Raw genomic sequence first — 24893 nt, forward strand, 5'->3', positions numbered from 1 at the left:
CAAAACTTGTCTTTCCCCACATTTTCAGACGTTTATAGTAAAACTCAAGGTAATGCAATAACCAAAGGGTATGTATTTGTAATAAAGATGCCAGGCAGCCACTTTGTTAAGGGCCTCCTAGACTAGAGAAGGATTGGAGGAGAGGAGGAGATTCATATATGAGGAGGTAGAGAATCTTGGTGCCAGAAATTAAAGTCGAGAGAAATAATAATTGGATGCATGTTAAACTTAACCATTTAGATGGCTTATTTTCTGTTGGGCTATGACAATTCTGTGAGTAGAACATGTCTGGTGTTGCCCATCACTGAATCCCATTTCTTATACAGTACCTGGGACATAACTGGGACTATATAAATATCTAGTTAATAAATGAATAAGGGAATGAGGTAGGGAAAGAATCCTGCCTATCTTATTCTTTATAGTATTCCTAGTACTGGCACTAGTAGATGATCAATAAATGATATAGACTTGGGTGTCTTCCTGGAGCTTAAAATATCCAAATGTTAGGCTTTGTGAAACACAGCCATTATTTGTTGTATGACTGGGTTGGTTTTTACAGACCAGATAATTTTGTCACTTCTCAGAGTAAAAAGGGCTGGGTTTTATCTTGTAAATAGCCCACCGTTTTTTTTTTTTTTCAATTTCATTTTATAACATCTCTGTAAATGCTGACATCTTGCCTGGCTTTGAAGGGGCCAATTGCTGACTTGTTTATTCTGACTCTTTATTAAGTATATCCATAATCAAATTAATTCTTATTCTGTTACAGGAATGAGGTAGAGTAGGGAAGTCCATATTATAGAGCCATGTTATAGAAATTAGAATACCTGGTAGTGCCAAGAATGCATGCCCCTGGATACAATGTAATATGAAGTGAATAACGACTTACAGGTCTGAAGGCTCTGGTTTTGGTCCTTCTTTGCCAACAACTTCAATGACTTGCTTAACTTATTTGAGTCTTTTTCCTTGGTTGTAACAGAATTATCCTTCTGAAGAAACAGTATCAAGAAAATCATGTTCAGAGTAGAAAAAAAATTATAGCTAGGTGGTACATGTATCTGACTGAAAATAAACAAGCAACGAGTATTAATTTGCTCACAAGTCAGTTTTTATGATGAATTTCTGACACTTTGTTAGAAAGCCTGGAAATTCAAACACAAGTATTTCCCCTTCTTCCTTCTAAAGGAGCCCATAGGTGCAAATTATAAAGGCTTATTTGATGCATAAGAAAACTTCTCTTAAGTTCATAAAGTTGTCCTAATTTCTCTCCTTTTTTCTTCCTTTTCTGGTAAAATAATATTTGCCAACTCAATTTTAGGGTGGGATAGGATTTCTTTGCCTCATTATCGATATAACATCTAATCAAATCATTCTGAGTCTAATTAAAACATTTTCTCAATGTGCTATCAAAGAAATTCTAAACATTACACATCAAGAGCTTACAGGAAATCACCATCTTTATGTTAGAAAAGAAACAGGAAGCACTGCTTATCTCTGGAACCTCAAGATTTCTGAAGGACTTACCTAATCTACAGAGTTTCTACTTAGGCACCAAAATCAACTCATCTATGGCACTTTCTAAGACTTAACCTAGTTTTCCACAATTATCTCCAGCTTGGGGAGAATTTGCCTAAGAAAACATTTCTATTACAAAAGTTCAAATGCCAGGAAAAATGGGTAGGCAGTAAAGCAATTTAACATCAAAAAATAATTTGTTAGTGTTTTAAACTATTGCTTAATATGAAGGGGAAGATCTGATACTGTGTACACAATAGCACTGCAGTTGCTCACTATAGGTGGTGGGTGCAGAACATAGTTTTATGTGCTTCTTTCTGCTTATCTCTGCTATCCATATTACATCTAATAAACATGTACAACTTTTGTAATCAGAATAAGATATAAAATGTATTAATGAAAATTATGCTAAATTAAACCATAGGCCTTTGCAGACATTCATATTGAGAATTATAGACTTGAGAAGAGGGCATCCCAAAGGACATGAGTCTAAACACTATAATTTAATAAAGGAAGAAACAAAGGTACAGAGAAGTAAACTGACTTGCTCATGTCTGGGGGTAGAGGTAGATGGGGAGCTGGCAGAAGCCTGGATTAGAATCTCAAGTCAGAACTCTTTGAGTGTTATCTGTATAGTTTCTATGACAGATATCCTTTAACATATATGTGATATGCACATAATTTAGTTGTCCAGATAAAAACTACTCTGAGATCTTCTCTAGAAGTTCACTGGGAAGAAACTGAAACTTTTTTTTTAAAAGCATGGTCAAATGTCTAGTCTCATTTGACTTGAATAATATGCCCAATTATAAGATAACAAACTTTGTCATTCCTGGCAACAACTAAGCTCAAATACATCCCTCTGACTGGGCTGCTCTACAAGGTAGGCTTGAAGCCCAGTATCTGCCCTCTCCAGTAATGGCCTAAACAAATCACCAGGCATTACAAAATGTCTAAACCCAGAGATAGAGGAGAAGTGGAGTGAGCAGACCCCTCCACATAAAGGAAAAGAGAAATCAGATTTTGACACTGTCAACAGGAGCCCCAGATGGAATACTCTGCTCTCTGTATCTATCGGTTCTGCATCTGTGGATTCAACCAATGGCAAATGGAAAAAAAATATATATTTTTTAGAAAGAAAAAAAGAATAATAAGAAAAAGAATAAAGAAGAGGAAGAAAGAGAAAGAGGAAGAGGGAGAGAGAATGGGGGTATTGCTTTATTGCCCAGGCTAGAATGCAGTCTAAATATGGGTATGCCTATAATTGTCCTTAATAATGGAGACAGGAAAGAAAATGAGGGAAGAGAATAACAAACAAGGAGCCAACCAACATTTCGTTTAAACTTCTAAGTTGATACGATGTGGTACTGATAAGAGTGTATATTTTGTGTATTTAAAGTGGAGAGTTCTATAAATGTTAATTACATTTACTTGTTCCAGATCTGAGTTCAAGTCCTGGATATCGTTGTTAATTTTCTGTCTCATTGATCTGTCTAATATTAATGTTGAAGTTTCCCACTACTATTGTGTGGGAGTCTAAGTCTCTTTATTAGTCTTGTATGTCTGGGTATTCCTGTATTGGGTGCGTATATATTTAGGATCTTTAGCTCTTCTTGTTGTTGCATTGATCCTTTTATCATTATATAATGTCCTTCTTTGCTTCTTTTGATCTTTGTTGCTTTTACGACTATTTTATCAGAGGCAAAAATTGTAACTTCTGCTTTTTATTTATTTATTTTAGCTCTCTGTTTGGTTGGTAAATCTTTCTCCATCCCTTGTTTTGAGTCTTTGTGTATCCTTGAATGTGAGATGGGTCTGGATGCAGCATACTGATGGGTTTTAGTTTTTTATCAAAATTGCCTGTCTGTCTTTGGATTTAATTTTAGAATTAATAATGATATATGTGAGTTTAATACTGCCATTTAATATTAGCTGGCTATTTTGCCCATTAGTTGATGTAAATTCTTCATTATATTGATGCTCTTTACTTTTGGGTATTTTTTAGAAAGGCTGATACTGGTTGTTCATTTCTATGTGTAGTGGTTCTTTCAGAAGCTCTTGTAAAGCAGGCCTGGTGGCAATGAAATCTCTGAGTGCTTGCTTGTTCACAAAAAACTTTATTTTTCCTTCACTTATGAAGCTCAGTTTGGCTGGATGTGAAATTCTTGGTTGAAAGTTCTTTTCTTTAAGGATGTTGAATATTGGTCCCCACTCTCTTCTGGCTCGTAGGGTTTCTGCTGAGAGATCTGCTGTAAGTCTGATAGGCTTCCCTTTGTGGGTAACCTGACCTTTCTCTCTGGCTGCCCTTAGTATTTTCTCCTTCATTTCAACCCTGGTGAATCTGATGATTATGTGCCTTGGAGTTGCTCTTCTTGAATATCTTTGTGGTGTTCTCTGTATTACCTGGAGTTGAATATTATCCTGCCTTACTAGGTTGGGAAAATTTTCCTGAATAATATCCTGAAGCATATTTTCCAGCTTGGATTCATTCTCTTTGTTGCATTCAGGCACACCTATCAAGGGTAGATTAGGTCTTTTCAAGTAGTCCCATATTTCTTGGAGACTTTGCTCGTTCCTTTTTATCCTTTTTTCTCTAATCTTGTCTTCTTAGTTCATTGAGTTGGTCTTCGACCTCTGATATCCTTTCTTCTGCTTGATCAATTCGGCTGTTAAAACTTGTGCATATTTCACGAAGTTCTCGTATTGTGTTTTTCAGCTCCATCAATTCACTTATATTCCTCTCTAAATTGTGTATTCTTGTTAACATTTCGTCAAACCTTTTTTCAAAGTTCTTAGTTTCTTTGGATTGGGTTAGAACAAGTCCTTTTAATTCACAGAAGTTTCTCATTATCCACATTTTGAAGCCTGCTTCTGTAATTGGAACACACTCGTTCTCCATCAAGCCTTGTTTAATTGCTGATGAGGAACTGTGATCCCCTGCTGAGGGAGAGGCGTTCTGATCTTCGGTATTCTCAGCCTTTTTTGGCTGTTTTCTTCCCTTCGTTGTAGTTTTATCCATCTGTGGTCTTTATAATTACCGTCTTTGTAATTGGGTTTCTGAGTGGACGTCCAACCTACTGATTCTCAGCGCTGAAATCTGAGCAACCCACTGCGCCGACTAAATCAGCAGCGTTAAGATTGATGGTGCTTTTCTGACTCTGCATCAAGAACCGACGCTCTGAGGCACGGGCAAAACCACCTCCCCGGTCACAAGAGTCGCGCTGGTGACCCGTGGGGCTCCTCCGCTGGGAATCTCCTGGTGTGTGAGCAACAAGAATTCATGTGAAGGTGTGTCGTCCTCTTGTTCTTTGTGTTTTCACTGGGAGCTACAATCCCGAGCTGCTAGTGATCAGCCATCTTGGATCTCTCTCCGGAAAATATTTTTTTAAAAAATGGATGGTTGTCGCTGTACTGAACTATGTATAGAATTTTTTCTTGTATTATTTCCTAAGCAATATAGTATAAAAACTATTTACACAGCATTTAGATTGTATTAGGTATTATAAGTAATCTAGAGATGATTTAAAGTGTATGGGAGGATGTCCATAGATTATATGTAAATACTACATAATTTTATATCAGAGACTTGAGCATCCATGGATTTTGTTATCTGTGGGGGTCTCAGAACCAATCTCCCATGGATACTGAGGGAGGACTGTACAATAACCACTTGAGAGAGGTTTTTTAAAAAATTCATTTTATAGACAAGTAACTGAGATTGAGAAGCTAGTCTATTTTAGTTGGTAAATAGCACAGACAATATCTGAATGCAGGTTATCTACTACCCAGACTAATGCTCCTTCCATTTCTACAGCCATGAATCCCTGTTTAGAAAGTAATATTAGATCCATTGTGTAAAATAGATGTAATAGAATGTAAAATAGGAAGTGTTCATCAAGTGCGAAGATATAGAGGATTATCACAGACTATTAGATAGAAGGCTCAAAGTAGTCAATAATCAGATAGAGGCCTGGTGCTGTGGCTCACGCCTGTAATCCCAGCAATTTGGGAGGAGGAGGCTGGTGGATCACTTCAGGTCAGCAGTATGTGACCAATCTGGCTAATGTGGTGAAAACCTGTCTCTACTAAAAATACAAAAAAATTATCTGGATGTGGTGACAATTACCTGTAATCCCAAGTATTCGGGAGGCTGAGGCAGGAGAATTGCTTGAATCTGGGAGGTGGAGGTTGTCGTGAGTGGAGATCGTGCCACTGCACTCCAGCCTGGGTGCCAGGGCAAGACTCTGTTTCAAAAAAAAAAAAAAAATTCAGATACAGAGCTGATATGGATGCTGTTGGTGCCCTACCCAGGTCTTCTTCACTGAGCTACTGAATTCCTCTCCCAGTTGCTGTGAGTATCCACTCTGACCGGCTCACAGCTGCCTTTTTTTATCTGGAGAATAGCCCTCAGCTGGGACGAATGGGGACCAATGGGAACCAATGCAAACTGCCTCATCTAGGAGGCAGCCCACAGACCACAGTTAACTGATATGGAGGTGTCAAAGGCAGACCGCTTGCCTCAAGGTGAGACACCCTATGTGGTGCAGTTCATGTTCCAGAGCTCCCCATGGCATCTGATTGAAGCCTGTCTCCAACCGAGACCACATCTTTGCTTAGCTTCTTCCTCCTGCCCTATTTTGCTTCCCCCACTCCCTTTCTTCTGAGTGTGCTGCTTCAGTCAATCCCTTGAATGAGAATTAGAGTTGTCGGATTTAAGAAAAACAAAAAAGCCCACATGACACTCATTTAAATTTGAATTTCAGATATGCAAAAAATAATATTTTAATATAAGTGTGTCCTATGCAATATTAGAGACATACTAAATTCTTTGTTGTTTATCAGAAATTGCAGTTTAACTGGGATATTATATTTTATCTGGCAACGCTAGTAGGAACTTATATCTCAGACTGTGCTTCTAGGGAACCCAACCCACCACATCTCATTCATTTAAATTTATGAAAGGAACCAGTTGCGGGAAATTGGATGGATTGTACAGAAAGATTTTATTGGAAAGAGCTGTGGAGTTCCAACCACATTTTCCCCAAAGTGGAAGAGCATGCTGGGCTATCTTCCGAGCTTAAGCTAGAAAGAGGGGCTGTCACTTGACCACTCAAAATGCTTCCTATCTATCCTAGCAGCTGGGGTCACCGTGGAACAATTAATCTGGGAGTTCTAACACAGCTTGAGGCAGGAGGGTTTAGAGTACAGTGGGGAAAAATTGCATTCTTCCTGATTGCAGTTAAGGAGTGTGAATTTTAGAGACTAGTTGAGGAATTCATGGGAGGAATAGGACCTGGAGTAATTTTTAAAGTATTTCCTAGAAGATGGCCTGTTAGGGAAGGGGACCCCAATAGGTTATAAAGTTGACTGAGGGGGCTTTAGGAGTAGCCAGTAAAAGGAAAAGTAGAGCCCAGAGCAAGGCTTGGAAATTTTTTCTGTAAAGGGCCAGAGAATAAATATTTTAGTCTCTGTAGGCCACAGAGTCTCTGTTGCAATTATTCAACTCAGTCATCATCACACAAAAGCAGGCATAGACAGTATGTAAGAGGATGGGCATGGCTATGTTCCAATAAAACTTTATTTATAAAAACAGGCACTAGGTGGGATTTGGTCTGCCTTCCATCATATGCCAAATCCTGACCTTGGACAAAGCAGAGTCAATCAGAGGGGATTAGCAGAAAAAGTACAAAGAAACTGTGAATTTGCCTAGGAGCGAATCTTCTTTAAATGTCTCATCATTTTATGTTCATATCAGTCAAGTAAAATTATTTGTGCTCCCCTTTCATTTCTTTTCTCCCCAAACGCCAGCTTTGGAAGGGTCAGAAACTGAGATTAGTAAAGCAAGGAAGAGTTAGAAAGAAGACTAAGTTAAATTAGAGTTTTGTTAAAGGGATTAGATAATTTTAACTATTTAAAATTATTTTTAAATTATTAAAATTATTTAATAATTTTAATTATTTTATTGAATTGAGACTGTAAAATAAAGTAACTGTAGAATTTTATATTAATTGTGTGACCAGAAAAGGCACAAGGTCCAGTCAGTTCATATCTAATCACCGAGGAAGAATGTCCTCCCCAGAACAAATTTTAAAGGGACAGCAAGAGACAAAAATAAAGAGGGGGCCAGCTGTAGTGGCCCATACTTGTAATCCCAGCACTTTAGGAGGCTGAGGTGGGTGGATCACCTGAGGTCAGGAGTTCGAGACCAACCTGGCCAACATAGTGAAACCCTGTCTCTACTGAAAATACAAAAATTAGCTGCGTGGTGGCGGGTACCTGTACTCTCAGCTACTTGGAAGGCAGAGGCAGGAGAATTGCTTGAAGCTGGGAGGTGGAGATTGTAGTGAGCCAAGAGCATACCACTAAACTTTCGCCTGAGTGACAGTAGAGAAACTCTGTCCCCCTCCTCCCAAAATAAATATATACAAATAAAATAAAGGTGCTTTCTTATTACATTTAATTTGTCCTGCTTGTCTGAGATACTTCTTACATTTATATTTGTAGGTCCTTGCCCAGAAATGAATCTAAAAAAGTTCCCAATTTTGAGAAGTCTCCAAAACAGCCACGCACAGTGGTTCTTGAGAGAAAAAGTTGTTTTGAATTCCAGTGAGGCCTGGAGAACACAAAGCTAGGCCAATGGCACACGAGTCAAAGCATTCCTGTCCCCTTAAGTCTTCACCCTCCTCTTTGTTCCCATTAGGAGTGGGATGGGGTGGAGGCCAGGAGCAAGAGTGAGTGTGAGCAGCATGTGGAGAATGGGAAGAGGGGCAAAGGCTGACCACATTCATTTCCCTGAAGGCAGTAGTGGGCTGGTGGTTGGGGTTAGAAACCTCACCTTTGAAAGATTTTCTTTGTTAAAATGTGACTTGATAGTCCACATTTTAATCTCTGAATTAAGGCTGTTGGTGACTTACAGTGACTGTAGGACTTTCCAGTATGTAAGAATTAATGGAAAAGTCACGGGACTGCCTTACTTTTCATCCAGAAGTGGAAAAGTACTGTTCTCATGGAGCAAGACTGAGAGACCAAAACAAAATTGTCTCTCTTCACAACCCATGAGTCCCACAAGTTTAACACACTGGGTAAACAGATAAATGTGAAATGGCACTGGGCTCTGGAAGCCCTGTGTGTGGGGGCTTTCCTCACTCTGCAGTGCCCTGGTCCCCAAGACCTCCCTAGGAAATCCAGGGTGTCAGAAGGCAGTTTGCCAATCACTGCCGCATATCTAGCTCTCCCTTAATTCGGAGGCCTGCAGAAAACAGCTTAAAACTGGCTAAAAGTGTGATGATACCAGTGAATTACTTCTTGGTGTTTTCCTGAGGATGTACCACAAACTGACATCAGATTGTATTAGAAAATAATACCATAGTTCAGGGGTCAGAAAACCTTTTCTTCAAGAGGCCAGATAAATATTTTAGGCTATTCTAGCCATATAGTATCTGTGGCAACTACTGAACTCTGCTGTTGTTCTTGAAAGTAGCTGTAGGTAATGCACAAAAATACGAGTGTGATGATATTCTAGTAAAAGTTTATTTACAAAAACAGGTCTCATGGACTGTAGTTTGCTAACCCTTGCTGTATTGCACCAAAGCATCCATTCCCTGTTTTTTCAATAGGAGGCCTTATTTTTCCTCCAGCATGACCCCTTACCACCAGCTTTACTCCCAGTCTGTGTGGTTCAAGCCCCTCTCCTCTAAATCCAGGGGAGAACATGTCATTCAGATCTGGATAAGCGTGTATGCCTCCCTGTGTCCACTACTACTGACTTAGGGTGAGGAGCTGAGCCAAGGAAGTCAAAGTCAAATTAGATTAAGTGAAGGGACTTTTGCTTAATAACTTTGTATTTTAAGCTAGAAATATGTAAGCCTGAAATATTAGGATGAGCAGGGGAAAGGAATCTGCCTGTCTTTGGTGGGATTCCCATAATACAAAGATTTGTTTCCAGGAAAATCTGAGGCAGATATGGAAGTCAGATCGGGAAAGCAGGAAAACAAGCAAGGATGCAATATCAAGCAAAGTCCCATGAAGGGCAGCTTCGGCTAACCTCTGAGAGAGGTGGGGAAGCTCTGGGACCAACCTTAACTGTCAAGTTGTTCCCATAAGGGGTGAGGGAGTCAGGGTATTTATACCTCTGCATCTGCCAGTCATTGGTTAAGTTTTACCCCTGGAGAACTTTAATTCCTAGGCTATTCTAGCATTCAGGACACTAGTTGCCAATGTTGGTTTCAGAGTTTGAAGGCAAAGCACAGGTGCTATCTGTCAGAAGAGAAGGCATAGCAGGTTAAGGTGTATGAGGGCTATGCATAAAAAACTGACAGCTTCTGCTACACTGCTACAGAGAGAAGTGAATTTTAAAAAAGGAAAAACAAGAGATGTGGAGAACATGAGGGCTTATGACAATTTTTGAACCTCTGTGTCCAGCTATTCTTGAAACACTAATTTACCCCTGGATTTTGCAGTTACTTGCAAGGAACAGGGGAAGACGAGGAATTCCTAGAAGTTTTCTATTACTTGTCAGCAAAAGTGTCTTAATGGAGAGAGACACACAATTGATCAGACTTTGCCATAACACAGAGTAGGAAGAAAATAAATCTTAAAAGGTGGCACATTGGCCTTTGGTCCTCAAGCCTTGGAAATAACTTCTCTCAATGGAGCTTTTGTGTCTCTATTTCTATTCTTAATAACAGCCCAATTGTGGAATTGCAGGGGTAGGAGTCTTTCACACCCTTATAAAAATCCAACTTCTGAGAATGAGGGAGGGCCTGAAAGGTTTGGCCCCTGGGGACAAACCCCAGGTGCACTCAAGGCCTTAATAAATAATGGAGCACGAGTAGAAGAAAGGGCAAGAAATGTGGGAAATGTGATATCTCAGTTCCGAGGCCCGGTGGACCAACTTGGCAGTCTTGGATAGAAACAGATTAAGTGTGAGAAATCACTCATCCCTGATATATAGTTGCTTCATGGACTTTGCCATTGTGAGAAGCATTCAGCCTCAGTAAGTCACAGACAACAAAATGTGCATTTTTTCACTTCAGAGGATTTAGCCAGTTGATTAACTACAAAAAGAGGGAGCTTGGTGGGTAAAAGACTAAGCTTTCACTTCAGGGAATTCTAGTTGAGCCCTCCAAGAAACGGAGTTCACATCTCAGCTCTGGGACTCTCAAGGATAATAGCTCACATCAGAAAACCACAGTAAAGGATTTGGCAAGCAGGGAGCAGGGTAGGCGGTTGGATGGGCAAGGAATTATGGGAGGTCTCTCCTCCCAACCTCCCAGTTAGGGAAATTCTTAAAGAGATGGCAGAATAAGTGGAGAATATTGGAAATCTAGTGCTAAGTCTGATTTGAAATTGCCTCATAATTTTAGAAAAACAAAGAATGTGTGGTGCCTACAAAGAAAGATGATGGTCATACAAAGATTTTCCTCCCTACCTGTGTATGTTTATTCTTCTTCTTACTTTTAATGTAACCTACTTATCAATGGGATAGGAAATCAGAAAAGCACAGAGATTCACAAATGTCAGTGTATTCAGGACTGAACTTACCAATAGGCAGATTAGATTATGTGTAACATAAGAAATCACTAATGTTTGACAACTTTTGACCTACAAAAATGACAATTTCATATGGTACAGCCTAATAATTTTGATATTGGCAAAAGAGGGTCACTAAAACAATTTGATGTTAAACAATTCAAAAAAGTATTGAAGCAGCCTTCATAGGAAAAATCAGAATGTTGAGTGTTTTTATATTTTCTGATACTTTCTTTATAGCTCAGTATTGCCTTTAATTTGAATTACATGTTGAAGGTGAGGTAGAAGCAGAATAAATTTTTCAGCACTTGGGTATATGAAGATCCCATCTGAGCCCTGGTTACATTAATCATATGAATCTCTGCAGGCCTTTCTCTTGTAAATGTTATTATTTCAAACACCTAATGAAGAACCCTGACTCCACCATTTAATATTTGCATGGCCTTAGATCACATGGATGCAAGGTTTAGCCCTTTAATCCAATAATCCCTTCTATTGAAACGTAAGATAATAGAAGTGTATTATCAAATGAGATAATCCATGTAAGGTACCTTCACATACTAAACTATGAATAAATACTAGCTAGGATAATACAAGTTATTATTGTTATTATTATTGCCATTATTACTAGGGCAGGTCTGGACAAAACAGAGAAACCATGAAGCCTGTTTTCCATGTTATCAGCCTTCCAAGTTCCTCTTTCTGGGCATTCATCTCTGGCATTGGCAACAGGGAAAGAACCTGAAAGTGAAGTTAAAAATCTGGGCTCCTGTCTCTGCATTGCCACTTCTCAACTGTATAATCTTAAGCAAGTTACTTAAAAGTCTCTGAGTCTCAATTTTCTTATCTGTAAAGGTGAGGAATAGCCATCTGATGGGTTTAAGTGTTGACCCTGCGCCTGTTACACAGTAGGCACAGATTAATGTCCTCCCCCTTTCCTTCCGCCCACTGACTCCTTGGATGCCTAATGGTCCTCTGTCTGATAGGGCCCGAGTCCTCCCTCTCTGTCTCTCTGCTCTTCCTCTCACACAGCCAGAACTTCAGTTCCCTAGATCCTGTTCCACTCTCTCTCAGTCTCATTGAGCAGAGTAGTGAAGGTAGTAATGACATTCATTTACTCAGGACATGTTCCTGATTACCTACTAGGTGCCCACCACTGGGGGTACAATACTGAACAAAAAGACAAAAATCCCTGCCCCCAGTGGCTTTACGGCCACAGGGTTTGAGTGAGTTTTTCTAGCAGGCAACAAAGTAAATGGCATATATAGCATGTGAGATGGTGATAATATGTAAGGATAAAAAAATAAAGTGGAAAAGAGGCATAGGAAATGTGTGTCTGTATTTTAAAGAGATTGCCTAGGAAAGGCTGACCAGGAATTTAATTTTGAGTACAGGTTTGAGGGAAGGGAGGGATATTTGTGGAGAGAGATGACTTCATATGCTACAATCCTATTGTATAATACATAATCTATGTGACAGGGTTTTTGTATTGAATTCAGAATTATTAGCTTTCACTCCTAAATCCATTCCAAGGTTTATTCACCTTTGATAATCTTCTAATATTGCAGATGGGATTAAAAACTGGTATTGGGCCAGGCAGGTTAATAGTTACCTGGTCCTGACATCATAATGTTACAGAAACGTACATTTCCACTTAATTACCACTGAAGGCATCTTGGTTTTCAATGTCCACTTCCTCTCCCTTTGGTCAAGATTCTTTTGTCTCAAAAATGTTTTCAGTCATATCAAACCAGTGTACTGCTCTACAAGGCCATGGAACAGAGGCATGCTCAGGAGTGATTAGAACTCACTCATGAGGGCAGCCAAATGTGCCTGGAATGGGGCTAAATGCTTGGCATGTATTATCTCATCTTACCCTCTCAACAACTCTGACATACATTTCTTAATTGTCATCATTTTCCAGATGTGGAGAATGAAGAACAGGAAGGTTAAGTAACTTGCTCAAAAGCAGTAGAGATGAGACTTTGAACTAGTTCTACATTTAATCACCGTATCATTGGTTTTTAAACTCCAGTATGCTCTAGAGTCACCTGTAAAGCTTGTGGAACCCAAATTGCTGGACTCCACCCCCAGAGATTCTGATTCAGCAGGTCTGGCGTGGGACCTGATAATCTGCATTTCTAACAAGTTCCCCGATGAGACTGCTCCGAGGATCACATTTTGAGAACCACTTTGCTGCATTATACTTCTTTAATCTAGAAGGGACTAACTTTTCAGTTAAGACAAAAAATATTTCTGTCCTTAAAAAGAAACATTTACTGTGTTTATTGACAACAAACTGGGGAACCAGGGTGCTTATTAGTTCAGTTTAATTGGCACTGAGCTCATTTTAGGAGTTCCCAATCCCGTGTCTATGAAGCAATGGCACCGATACTTCTTTTTTTTTTGAGACGGAGTTTCACTCTTGTTACCCAGGCTGGAGTGCAATGGCGCGATCTTGGCTAACCGCTACCTCCGCCTCCTGGGTTCAGGCAATTCTCCTGTCTCAGCCTCCTGAGTAGCTGGGATTACAGGCACACGCCACCATGCCCAGCTAATTTTTTGTATTTTTAGTAGAGACAGGGTTTCACCATGTTGACCAGGATGGTCTCGATCTCTTGACCTCGTGATCCACCGCCTTGGCCTCCCAAAGTGCTGGGATTACAGATACTTCTTAAAGGCAGAATGTGATTAGAGGAATCTGAGAGTTCTGGGGGTCCACAGAAGCAGACACACAGAAGATAGGTTGTTACAATAATGGTCCCCAGTGAGTCATCCCCCTGTGTCTATACTCCTATGATGTGATGCTGCCATTCCTTCCATTAAGAGGTGGAATTTATCTTCCCTCCCCCTTGAATCTGCGCTGGCCTATTGCTTTAACCAATACAATGTGGCAGATGGGCCAGGCATGGTTGCTTAAGCTTGAAATTCCAGCACTTTGGGAGGCTGAGGAGGGTGGATCACCTGAGGTCAGGAGTTCGAGACCACCCTGAATAACATGGTGAAACCCTGTCTCTACTAAGTAGTAAAAAAAAAAAATTAGCCAAGCGTGGTGGTACGTGCCTGTAATGCCAGCTACTTGGGAGTCTGAGGCAGAAGAATCACTTGAACCAGGGAGGCAAGAGGTTGCAGTGAGCTGAAATTGCACCATTGCACTCCAGCCTAGGCAACAAGAGCAAAACTCCATCTCAAAAACAAAACAAAAAAAAGGGACAGATATACAATGTTCAAGTATGGAAGACTACTTCTTAAGAGCCATTGCAGTTTTTGCTCTTATCCTCAGAGACAGCTGTGTTTAAGCTCAGGCTAGGTTACCCGGGAGGGGAAGGCATGTAGTGGACAACTGAGATGCCCCAGCCATGAGCCAGTAGGAGGAGCCACAGGCAAGTTTTCCAGGTAGTGATCAAGAAAACTTGCTGGATTTTCCTTCCAGATTGGCAGTCTCTGGTTGCTCCAGCCCACTCACCAGCAACTACTAAGAAACTCCAGCTACAGATTTCAAACTCACTGCTTGCCTGGCACTGGAAAGTCCCATCTTAATCTGCAAGTGGGTTCCCATATCAGGGTGTTCCTAAGCCTCAGTGCTGTGTTTCCCTATGTAAACTATGAATGTGGGGTCATGACATTATCATAGTATCATATAGAGCTATTTTTTTCAATTATCTTATAACCCTTTTGGTTAGATCAAGAATAATTACACTTGCTAAGCAACCTTTAGGTTGGCACAAGAAGAGCAAGCTTTGGGCAAAGAACTTTGGCAGCCAACAGTATCTATCCAGGTTCTAATAACATCGTTCTGTTGTCACTGAGCATGTGTGCTAGTGTCATTTATATGTAGTGATCTTGGTTGTTCATTTGTGTTTGTGATGTGAAATTTCCTTTTCAAACAAATGTAATGATTTTAAAACTATATTCATGTGTAGAGAAAATGTATGATAAATGATAGCATTGGAAGAAAATATACATGTCAAAGCTGTGATAGCAGTGAATGAGCCCAGGGAGAGTTCATGAGGTTGGGTCACAGGCCTAAGACAAGTGTTCTGTCACCTCACAGACCTCCAGCCCTCCTGCCTTGCCCTTTAGAGCATGTGACCTAGTTTAGGACTATAGATGGAAAATTTGCAAGGATCTCTCTTAGGATGTATTTGGGTATCTTTAAAAGACATAAATTCAGCAGGCAAGCAAAGGAGGCAGGAATGCTCACTATTTAAGCAGTTTATATTTAGTTTTTTGTATGTGTCAGCTACTGCTTAACATACTGGGGATACAGAAGTAAAAATGAGACAGATAAAGGACCCAGCTGTCATGGAGATGTCATTATGGTAGAGGAGATATAACATTAGCAAATACATGAAGTAATACACTGTATAATGCCAGGTAGTGATAGTAATTATGAAGGAAAATTAAGCATCTTAATGGATCGAAAGTATATATGTGCGTGTGGAGGGGGTGTGTGTGTGTAAGGTAGTACTAGCCCTCCTTAGGGACTTTAGGGAATGTGTCCCATAGACACTCCCGTAAAGGTCTGGATTAAAAATGGAAAGAGTTTAAGTCTGCTGTGAAATATGGTGGTTATGGCGGTGGGGGAGATATTTTGGAAGAAAAAGGCTTAGCTAGGACATGCGGATGACAACGAGCAGGGGACTATCCCCTGTAACTGGGATTCCCCTTCCTCCACCGTTACCCCTCATCTTGCCCACTGCAATGCCCTAACCCTTTAGAGTCTGGAAATTTCCTCTCTTACAACCTCATCTTTATTGAAGGTTAAGCAAGAAGCTCCCAAGGCAGCTGCTTAGGGAGAAGCATTTGGTTCTGTCCTCTGTTGTTGGAGAGTTTTAGGTGATTCTAAAGAGGATAATGGAAGACTGTTTTGAGTTTTCTCTCTCCTTGTTTGGAAAATACCTCAAAAAACCTGTTGATCAATGGTCCCTGGTACTCTCCACATGTCAATACTGTGTCACCAGCAGTGTTCCTGTTATCTATTGTTGCATAGTCCTCAAATTTAATGTCCTAATTCAACTATTTATTATTAGCTGTATGTTCTGTGTGTTGGCTGGGGTTGTTCGTGCAGCTGCAGTCTGATAGGGCTGAGGCTAGAGTTACCTAAAGGCTCAACTAGGCTGGATGCCAAGGTAGTATATTCATTCATATATCTGGAGCTCCAGGGCCTCTCCTTGTGACTACTGATCAAAGCAGTCACAGGCCACTCAAATTCAAGGCAATGGAAGAATAGTAACAATCTTTGGTGGTAAAGTGTCAGGCATGTACTAGGAAGGAAGGAATTGGTGGCAACGGTGTAGACATGCTACTTCAAGGAGCACAGGGGGGCATCCTTCCAGTGCTCAGGCAAATTCTGACAATTTCAGGTCACTGAAGGGAGTTCTGAGGGTTGGGACTTCTGGGGTTATTCTTCTAACGGATTTTAGGGGTTATTACCCCTAAAAATATGAGATGTCACTATAGGCGTTATTAATATCAGTCAGCAACAATACCTGGTTAGCCCCTGCTCCAATACACTCCAGGTCCCCCCACCTCTGAAAAGAATATTAAACTCTACCTGCCAACTGAATGTATCCTTCAAGTTCTCTAGAGTGGCTGTGAAACATGGGAAAAAGTACAGTCTTGGCTCCACAAAAGACATGGACTTACCTTTAGGTTCTGCCATACAAACTTGCCTGGCAAATTATTCTTCTGAGAAACATTACCTGCAAAATGAAGGCAATAGTACATAATGTTGCTTTAAGGATTAAATGGATTAATCAATGTCAAATGCTCACTGTAGGCACTGAGTAAATGGTTGTTGAGGCATTGACAGAAAAACTAGTTCCCTCAAATGAAACTTTTAGAAAGAGCTTTGTCTTAGGATTAGGCTAAATATTTTTGGTGACAGAAAACCCAAAATATTACTTCTCTACCACATGAAAGAAATCTGGGAATAGAGAGTACTAATCAATATTGCAGTTCCATGTTAACTGGGGACCCCGACTGATGTTACTGTGGTATTCTAATGGTGGTTTTCTTTCTTTCTTTCTTTCTTTTGTATGCTTATCAATTGAAATTCTTCTGCAAAAAAGTGTTGCCCCTCTTCTTCCTCATTAGTTTATTTAATCTTTTCAACATGCCCCTATCTTTTTTTCCTTTTTTGGAATAGCACTTCCATAGTTTATGGCACCATGAGAAGTTTCGAGGCTTATCCTGTATTTTCCATGCCCTAAGACTGGAATCAAACACTTCTCCAAGGAGCCCTCCTTTTCTTGTGGAATGGTATTTATAAACCAAGATCTGAATGTTAGATGTGCTCATTGCTACTTGAATTTCACTGCTTCTGGGACTTGTAGACAGACTTGACTAGAAAAGAGAGAAAGATAGGTGACACGCAGGCATGTATCTATCTAACTATGAATTCTAGCTCATGCATATACACAAATCTATATTTATTCCTGTTTCTCTATGCATGCATACATACTTACAAAATCATTCGTACATGCTGAAACCTCCCTCTCCAATGCAGCACAACAGTGTTCTTCCCAGAATTCTTCTTTTGGTTATTTGTAACTTCTTTCTCTGATAATAAGAAATCTGGCCCTCAATCATTTTCTCTCTCTCTCTCTGTCTCTCTCCATCCATCCATCTTTATTTGTTCCATTCTAGTACACAAGTAATTTTAGAATTGCTAATATGTACCCTTGTGGGAAATAGGCTTACCAACTAGGGTGCAATGTTTATATACTGTTCTTTTTGTGTTTAACCTTATAATCAAAGCACGGTTTTCCAAAGTTATGTATAAGATACTTAATTTTTTTTTTCATAGTAGCTGTAGCATTTTGCATTTCCAACAGCAATAAATGAAGGTTCTAGCTGCTTTGTATTTATGTCAGCACTTGGTATTGCAGATGTTTAAATTTCAGCCCTTTTAATGTGTGTGGTAGTATCTCATTGGGGTTTTCATCTGCATTCCCCTAATACTATTGATGTTGAACATCGTTTCTTATGCTTATTTGCCATATGTATATCTGCTTTGGTGAAGTGTTCAATCAACTTATTTGCCGATTAAAAATTTTTTATTTTTAAAATTCAATTTGTTTTGTATTTTTGAGTTATGAGAGGTATTTATATATTCTAGACACATGTCCTTTAAGACATGATTTGTAAATATTTTCTTTCAGTCTGTGGCTGTTCTTTCCATTTACTTAAAATGTTTTTCATAGAGCAAAGATTTTAGTTTTGATAAAATCCAATTTATCATTTTTTATGTACTATGTTTTTTATTCCTATCTAAAAATTCCTTGCCAAATACAAGGTTATACATATTTTCACACTTTTTTTGAAGTCCTATAGTTTTATGTTTTATATTCAGTCTATGACTAATTTTTTGTTAACTTTTCATGTGGCGTAAAGTACATATAGTTTTTGTCTATCTGTTTTAGTTTTGGTTTTGCTACATGGATATCCGGTTGCTTCAGAATCATTTGTTGAAAAGACTATCCTTTCTCCATTGAATTGCCATTGCACCTTTGTCAAAACATATCCGTAGCTATAGTCTCTCGTAGAAATTGTATTAATGATGATTCTACATAGAGATGTTTTATTATAGTTTTCTATTTTATATAGTGTTTTATTATGATTTACTTCCTTTTTTTTTTTTTTTTTTTTGAGACGGAGTTTCGCTCTTGTTACCCAGGCTGGAGTGCAATGGTGCGATCTCGGCTCACCGCAACCTCCGCCTCCTGGGTTCAGGCAATTCTCCTGCCTCAGCCTCCTGAGTAGCTGGGATTATAGGCATGCACCACCATGCCCAGCTAATTTTTTGTATTTTTAGTAGAGACGGGGTTTCACCATGTTGACCAGGTTGGTCTCGATCTCTCGACCTCGTGATCCACCCACCTCGGCCTCCCAAAGTGCTGGGATTACAGGCTTGAGCCACCGCGCCCGGCCAATTTACTTCCCTTTTATTTGTCCTTTATATTATAATTAGGACATTATTTTTTAACTTATGTGTAAAAGCAGATTTAATTTTATTTAATATTACTAAAAGGAGCTTTACAAAAAAATTTTTTAATAGAAAATATTGAGTAAAACAAGGTTGGATAACAAACAAGATAATCCCTGATAGGCCATTTTAAGGACTTTGGATTTTATTCTAAGTATGAAGGAAAGCCTTTGTAGAGCTGCACACTGAGAACTGAAATCATCTATTGTTTTAAAAAGTATTATTATAGCTGTTTTATGACGAATAAGTTATAGGATGGTGGCTCACACCTGTAATCACAGCACTTGTGGAGGCCTAGGCAGGCAGATTACTTGAGGTCAAGAGTTTGAGACCAGCCTGGCCAACATGGTGAAGCGCCCTCTGTATTAAAAATACCAAAATTAGCTAGGCATGGTGGTGTGTTCCTGCAGTCCCAGCTACTCAGGAGGCTGAGGTGGGAGAATCACTTGAACCTAAGAGGCAGAGGTTGCAGTGAGCCGAGATCATGCCACTGCAGTCCAGCCTGGGAGACAGACTGAGACTCCAGCTCAAAAAAAAAAAAAAAAAAAAGAATAAATTATAGAAGCAGCAAGGGTAGGAGCAGAGGAGCATAAGGAAGTAATTTAATAAACCAGGTGACAGATGATTGTTACTTGTAGCAGTGAATCAGGGTGGAAGGGATGAGTATCACGTTGTACACATATTTCTGATGTAGACACAATAGTACTTGCTGTTGAATTAGTTGTGAAGAGTAAAAGCGGAGGCAAAGTTGATACCAAATTTTTTTTTTGTCTGAGCAACAAAGAAATTGAATTTTCATTTATATGAAGATAGGAAATTATGCAAGGAGAATGCAATGTTGGGCATTTAGTTCTGAGATCCATTTGACACCCAACTGGAGACACTGGGCAGGCAGCCACGTTGGGCATTTAAGTCTGGAGTTCAAGGGAGAAACACAGGTTGGAGATGGAAATTAGAGAAATTTTAGTACATAAAAAAATGATATATTCCTCTCAATTTTTCTTTGTTTTCTCTTTCTGAAATTCTTATTAACCAGATTTTGAGCATCTTAGATTAAACTTCTTAATCTTAGCTTTCATATTTCTAGTTTCTTAAGTTTTGTGGTTCAATTTTCTCAGGGATTTTCTTGGCTTTTTCTTCTTTTTATTTATTTTGTTGTAATAGTTCAATTTTTCATTTTTTGTATTAATTTCTCCTCTAATATTCAGCCTGGTTTTATCAATTTAAGATTTTCTCATATTTTTCTAGAGTTATTTAATTGATATCTTTGAAGTTTTTCCTTGTTACCTGAATTATTTTTTTCTTTTGGATTTCTGTGATTGAGTGAGTACATTAGTGTTTAGAGAGCTTTCTTCATATGTCTAGTGATCTTTAATTGCTGTGATTCCAAGGAAACTGTTAAAAACTTTGAGAAGCTGTTATAGGTTGATTTATGTTCCCTCCAAATTCACATGTTGAATTCCTGACCCTCAGTACCTCACAATGTGACAGTATTGGAGATAGGGTTTTAAAGAGGTAGTTGAGTTAAATTGAAATCATTAAGGTGGCTCTAATCTTTTATGACAGGTGTCGCTATAAGAATAATAGATTAGGAGACCCAGGGAAAGGGTGTGAAGACACAGGGAGAAAACAGTCATCTATAAGCCAAGGAGAGAGAACTCAGAAGAAATCAACTATCCTGATACTTTGACCTTAGACTTCCAGCCTCCAAAACTGTGAGAAAATACATTTTTGTTGTTTAAGGTTTAAACTTTAAGCCACTCAATCTGTGGAACATTGTTATAACAGCCCTAGCAAACTAATACAGTAGTCCTCAGGCATGAGGCTGTCTTTACTTTTTGGTGCTTTTCTAGAGAACTGGCTGTTTGATTGGTGGATACTCTTTTCCCTAACAAGCATACATACCATTTCAGTCCATGGTGTTCATTAAATATCCCTAAAAATGAATCGTTCCTCCTCCTCCCTGGAGGTAGACACCTAGCTATGTAAAGGTTTGAATCATTCAGCATGCATTTTTTTTTCAATTGACTATTCTGTCATTCTCTTTGCAATCTTGTACCTAAGTCCTACCTTCTGCTGTGCTTGGTACTTCTGAGTACAATCTTGCCTTTTCATTTACACTGGAGAATTACGATTTTCAATGATGAAGAGTGGAAGCATTTGGCTTCTGGCATCTCTGCATGGGGGTGGGAGAAGGTGGTATATGAATGCACATTAATTTTTTAATTTTTATTTTTTTGAGATGGAATCTCCCTCTGTCCCCCAGGCTAGAGTGCAGTGGCATCATCTTGGCTCACTGCAACCTCTGCCTCCTGGGTCTAAGTGATTCTCCTGCCTCAACTTCCTAAGTAGCTGGGATTATAGGCACATGCCAACATGCCTAGCTAATTTTTTTTGTTTTTTTTTTAGTAGAGATGGGGTTTCACCATGTTGGCCAGGCTGGTCTTGAACTCCTGACCTTGTGATCCATCCACCTTGGCCTACCAAAGCGCTGGGATTACAGGCTTGAGCCACCATGCCCGGTATAAATGCACATCTAGAATGTCAAGTCATTTATATGCCCTTTTACTTTAAGTTTTACCTTGTGACATGTGTCATGGTAGTTGTTCCTGAGTTCTCTAGGGCAAATAAGCCCACTTCTCATTGGTATCTTCTGGGTACATATTTTAGATTAAAGCTCATTCCCCTACCGTGTCGGTCACTACTCAATTCTTTGCTTTACATTTTTTTTTTTTTTTTTTTTTTTTTGAGACGGAGTTTCACTCTTGTTACCCAGGCTGGAGTGCAATGGCGCGATCTCGGCTCACCGCAACCTCCGCCTCCTGGGTTCAAGCAATTCTCCTGCCTCAGCCTCCTGAGTAGCTGGGACTACAGGCACGCGCCACCATGCCCAGCTAATTTTTTGTATTTTTAGTAGAGACGGGGTTTCACCATGTTGACCAGGATGGTCTCGATCTCTCGACCTCGCGATCCACCCGCCTTGGCCTCCCAAAGTGCTGGGATTACAGGCTTGAGCCACCGTGCCCGGCCTTGCTTTACATTTTCTAAATATGTGATCGTGTCTCTCCTTTTCTTGTTGGGTTATACCACTTTTACTCCTTTACTGCTATTTTATTGGAGTCATAACTCTGAGAGGAGATTAGGGAATGTATCCAATTTGTTACTTTTTACCTATCTGGGAAACTTTTGCAAAAGGAGGGCAATAAAATGATTGTAAAAGTGTATTTTTAAAAAGCAAATTAGAGTTGATAAAGAAAACAAAATTCTCAAGGCTATTTTTTCTAAGTTGCTTAAATTAAGTCAGCAGATTGGGTTAGCTGTACTTAATCTCTTTCCATTTTAGTTTTCTCTCCTGTCAACTAATGGGTTCCCCAATCCAGGTGGTTATTAGAACCAGTTTGAGTGCTTTTTTGTCATCCAGATCCATAGGCAACAGGCCCAGAGATTCACATTCCATAGATCTGGGGTAGAAAGCATAAGGCCAAATCACCTCTTAGGGCTCTGGGCACTTGAATAGTCTGTGAGTTTGATAATTTCATTTCTATTCCTTGATTTCCTTTTTAGATGGAACTCTTTTAGGAATGACAACAATTCTAAATATTTGGATAATAGTAGACTCATTTAGAGCCATAAACTGAATTTGCATAAATTACAATATTGCATAAATCACAAATTAACAAGTGGAAGCATGCAATTGATTATTAGCTGGGAGGGCCAAAATGAGGTATGAGGAGAAAATGCTGTATAACTTGAGAAAAAAACTTTAAAAATATTTTTATATTTGGAAATTATATTTGAAAAATTAAACACCTCTTTTCTTATAACAACTTCAAAATAAAATGCAAACGTTTTTTGTGTCTGACATGGTATGCCAGAGATAGAATTTATTTTCTGCATACACAAAGCTCAGGGTAGGGGTGAAAGGAATGATGTCATGAGATTTTCAGGTTTATCCAAAGGGGTCATGAGTTTAAAAAGGCTGGAAAGCACTGCAGTTGTGAGATGGATTGGTTTCTGAAGAAAAGTGAGAAAATAAAACCATTACGTCCAACTGTCACTCTTCCAACTGAATATTGAAACCACTTGGGAAAAAACTTGAGTGAGGTTTACAGTCATAAGCAACTTTGGTATTTTTGAGGTTTGCCTGTGAATTGCCATTTAGCTGTACCACATACTTCCTAAATATGTGATTAGTTGCCATACTTTAAAACTTTCAAAAATGTTAAGTTGCTTGTTACACTCGTCTAACTTATTAAAAGGTTTTTGTTCATTTGGATTAGTGGATTTGTGTGTTTTGGTATGGTTTGTGGACAAAGAATGCAGAGACTGGGATTTCTGTTCTACTTACACAATAATGTGGTGTAGTAACTGGAACAGGTCACTTAGTACTTTATCTTTAAGTCTTTGTATATCATACATTGCATGCAAAGGTGATCTGGCTCAAAATTTGTCACCCGTGGACTGCCTGGTTCATTTGACTGACTGATTCGGCCAGCTAGTTAAGTGTCTTCCCTCCTCCTTGCCTCTTTATATTGTTGATGAATAAGGACATGTAATCAAAAGTGATGTTGTTCCTTAGTTTAGCAATGGCAGTAACAGTAATAGTCTTACTCCAGAAGATGTCTTAATGCAAGAGGTGAAACTGATTAAAGAGACTAGAATATTAATGTTAAAAGCAATGGAGCTAGAGACAAGAAAGCTGATTTTGTGTCCTGGCACTCCCAGTCCTACGGACTTGATTATGACAGTTTAAGATTTCTAAGTCTTAGTTTCTTTTGGTTTGTAAAATTGAGAATATAATAGCGATCAGATAGAATTGTTTTCAGAACTAGAGGAAATAATGTTTTCAAAGACTGAGCTACATGCTTGGCATTTTATCCTAAAGATAATTGCAACACTGCACATTTTTAAGTAAAAGGATGATATGATTAGATTTATGTTTCAGAAAGTGTGGAGGATGAGCTGAGGCACATAAAACTGGAAAACAAGAGATTTTAAGCAGGTGAAAAATTTATAATGATATAGCTGAAAATTATACAGTCTAAAATAAAGCAGAAGAAGAGTGAATGGAAAGAATGAGACCTAGTTGAGTGATAAGAGAGTAAGTGTCTTGACATTATATGTTCTGTGAACTTATGGCTCCAGAATTTTGATTCAACCTTGTGGGAAACTAAATTTGAATGAACTCAGATTATGTCTCTGCCACTCAGTAAGCATGGGAACTTACAATATAAATTGAATTCAGTAGTAGAAAATATAAAGAAATAAAAATTTCTCATATTGTCAACTGAGGTTCAAACTCCTTATACAAACAAGCTGTTTTGGACATATTAATAGAAGTGGAGTAGGCATTGACTGTGAATTGCTACATGACAACATTCTATCTTGTACATATCAGAACACACATGAAATACCGTTCAAACATGGGAATCAAATTTGCAAAAGAGTATTAGCAAATTGGAGCCTGATGAGCATGAAAAGAGAATAACAATCATGCAGCGTGAGAAACAGTACAAGGATCTGGGATCCTTAGGTGAGAAGCTAGCAGTTATTTAGTGGTATTCAAAGAGAATATTGAAGGCCAAAGGTGGAATGACTGCTAACCTTTATATATCACTTACTGTCTTTCAGACACTGTCCCAAGCATTGACATGAGTTAACTCTTTTCACAATAACCCAGAATGTAGATATCTATTATTATCACCATTTACCAGCTGAAGAAATGAAGGTGTAGAGAAGTTAAATAATTCACTTAAGCTCATATAGCTGATGAGTGGTAGAGCCAGGATTCAAAGTTACTTTTTGTTTTAGGGTTCTGAATTAGTATAATAAGGACTTCTTTACATTTAGGGCTGTT

General features: G+C 39.0%; 1 long non-coding RNA gene across 2 annotated transcripts in view; it reads right to left on the reverse strand.

Moving 5' to 3' along the window:
• Positions 1–24893, reverse strand: part of LOC141585630 (uncharacterized) — a 436560-nt gene that overhangs the window by 110792 nt on the left and 300875 nt on the right. For both annotated transcript variants that reach the window (XR_012519218.1, XR_012519217.1), the window contains 3 exons: positions 16696–16751; positions 5642–5759; positions 890–989 (listed from right to left, as the gene is read on the reverse strand). This is a non-coding gene — a long non-coding RNA (uncharacterized LOC141585630). The remainder of the gene's footprint in view (positions 1–889; positions 990–5641; positions 5760–16695; positions 16752–24893) is intronic.

This window comes from Saimiri boliviensis, chromosome 9 (assembly GCF_048565385.1).
Source record: "Saimiri boliviensis isolate mSaiBol1 chromosome 9, mSaiBol1.pri, whole genome shotgun sequence".
In the NCBI taxonomy this organism is placed as follows: Eukaryota; Metazoa; Chordata; class Mammalia; order Primates; family Cebidae; genus Saimiri; species Saimiri boliviensis.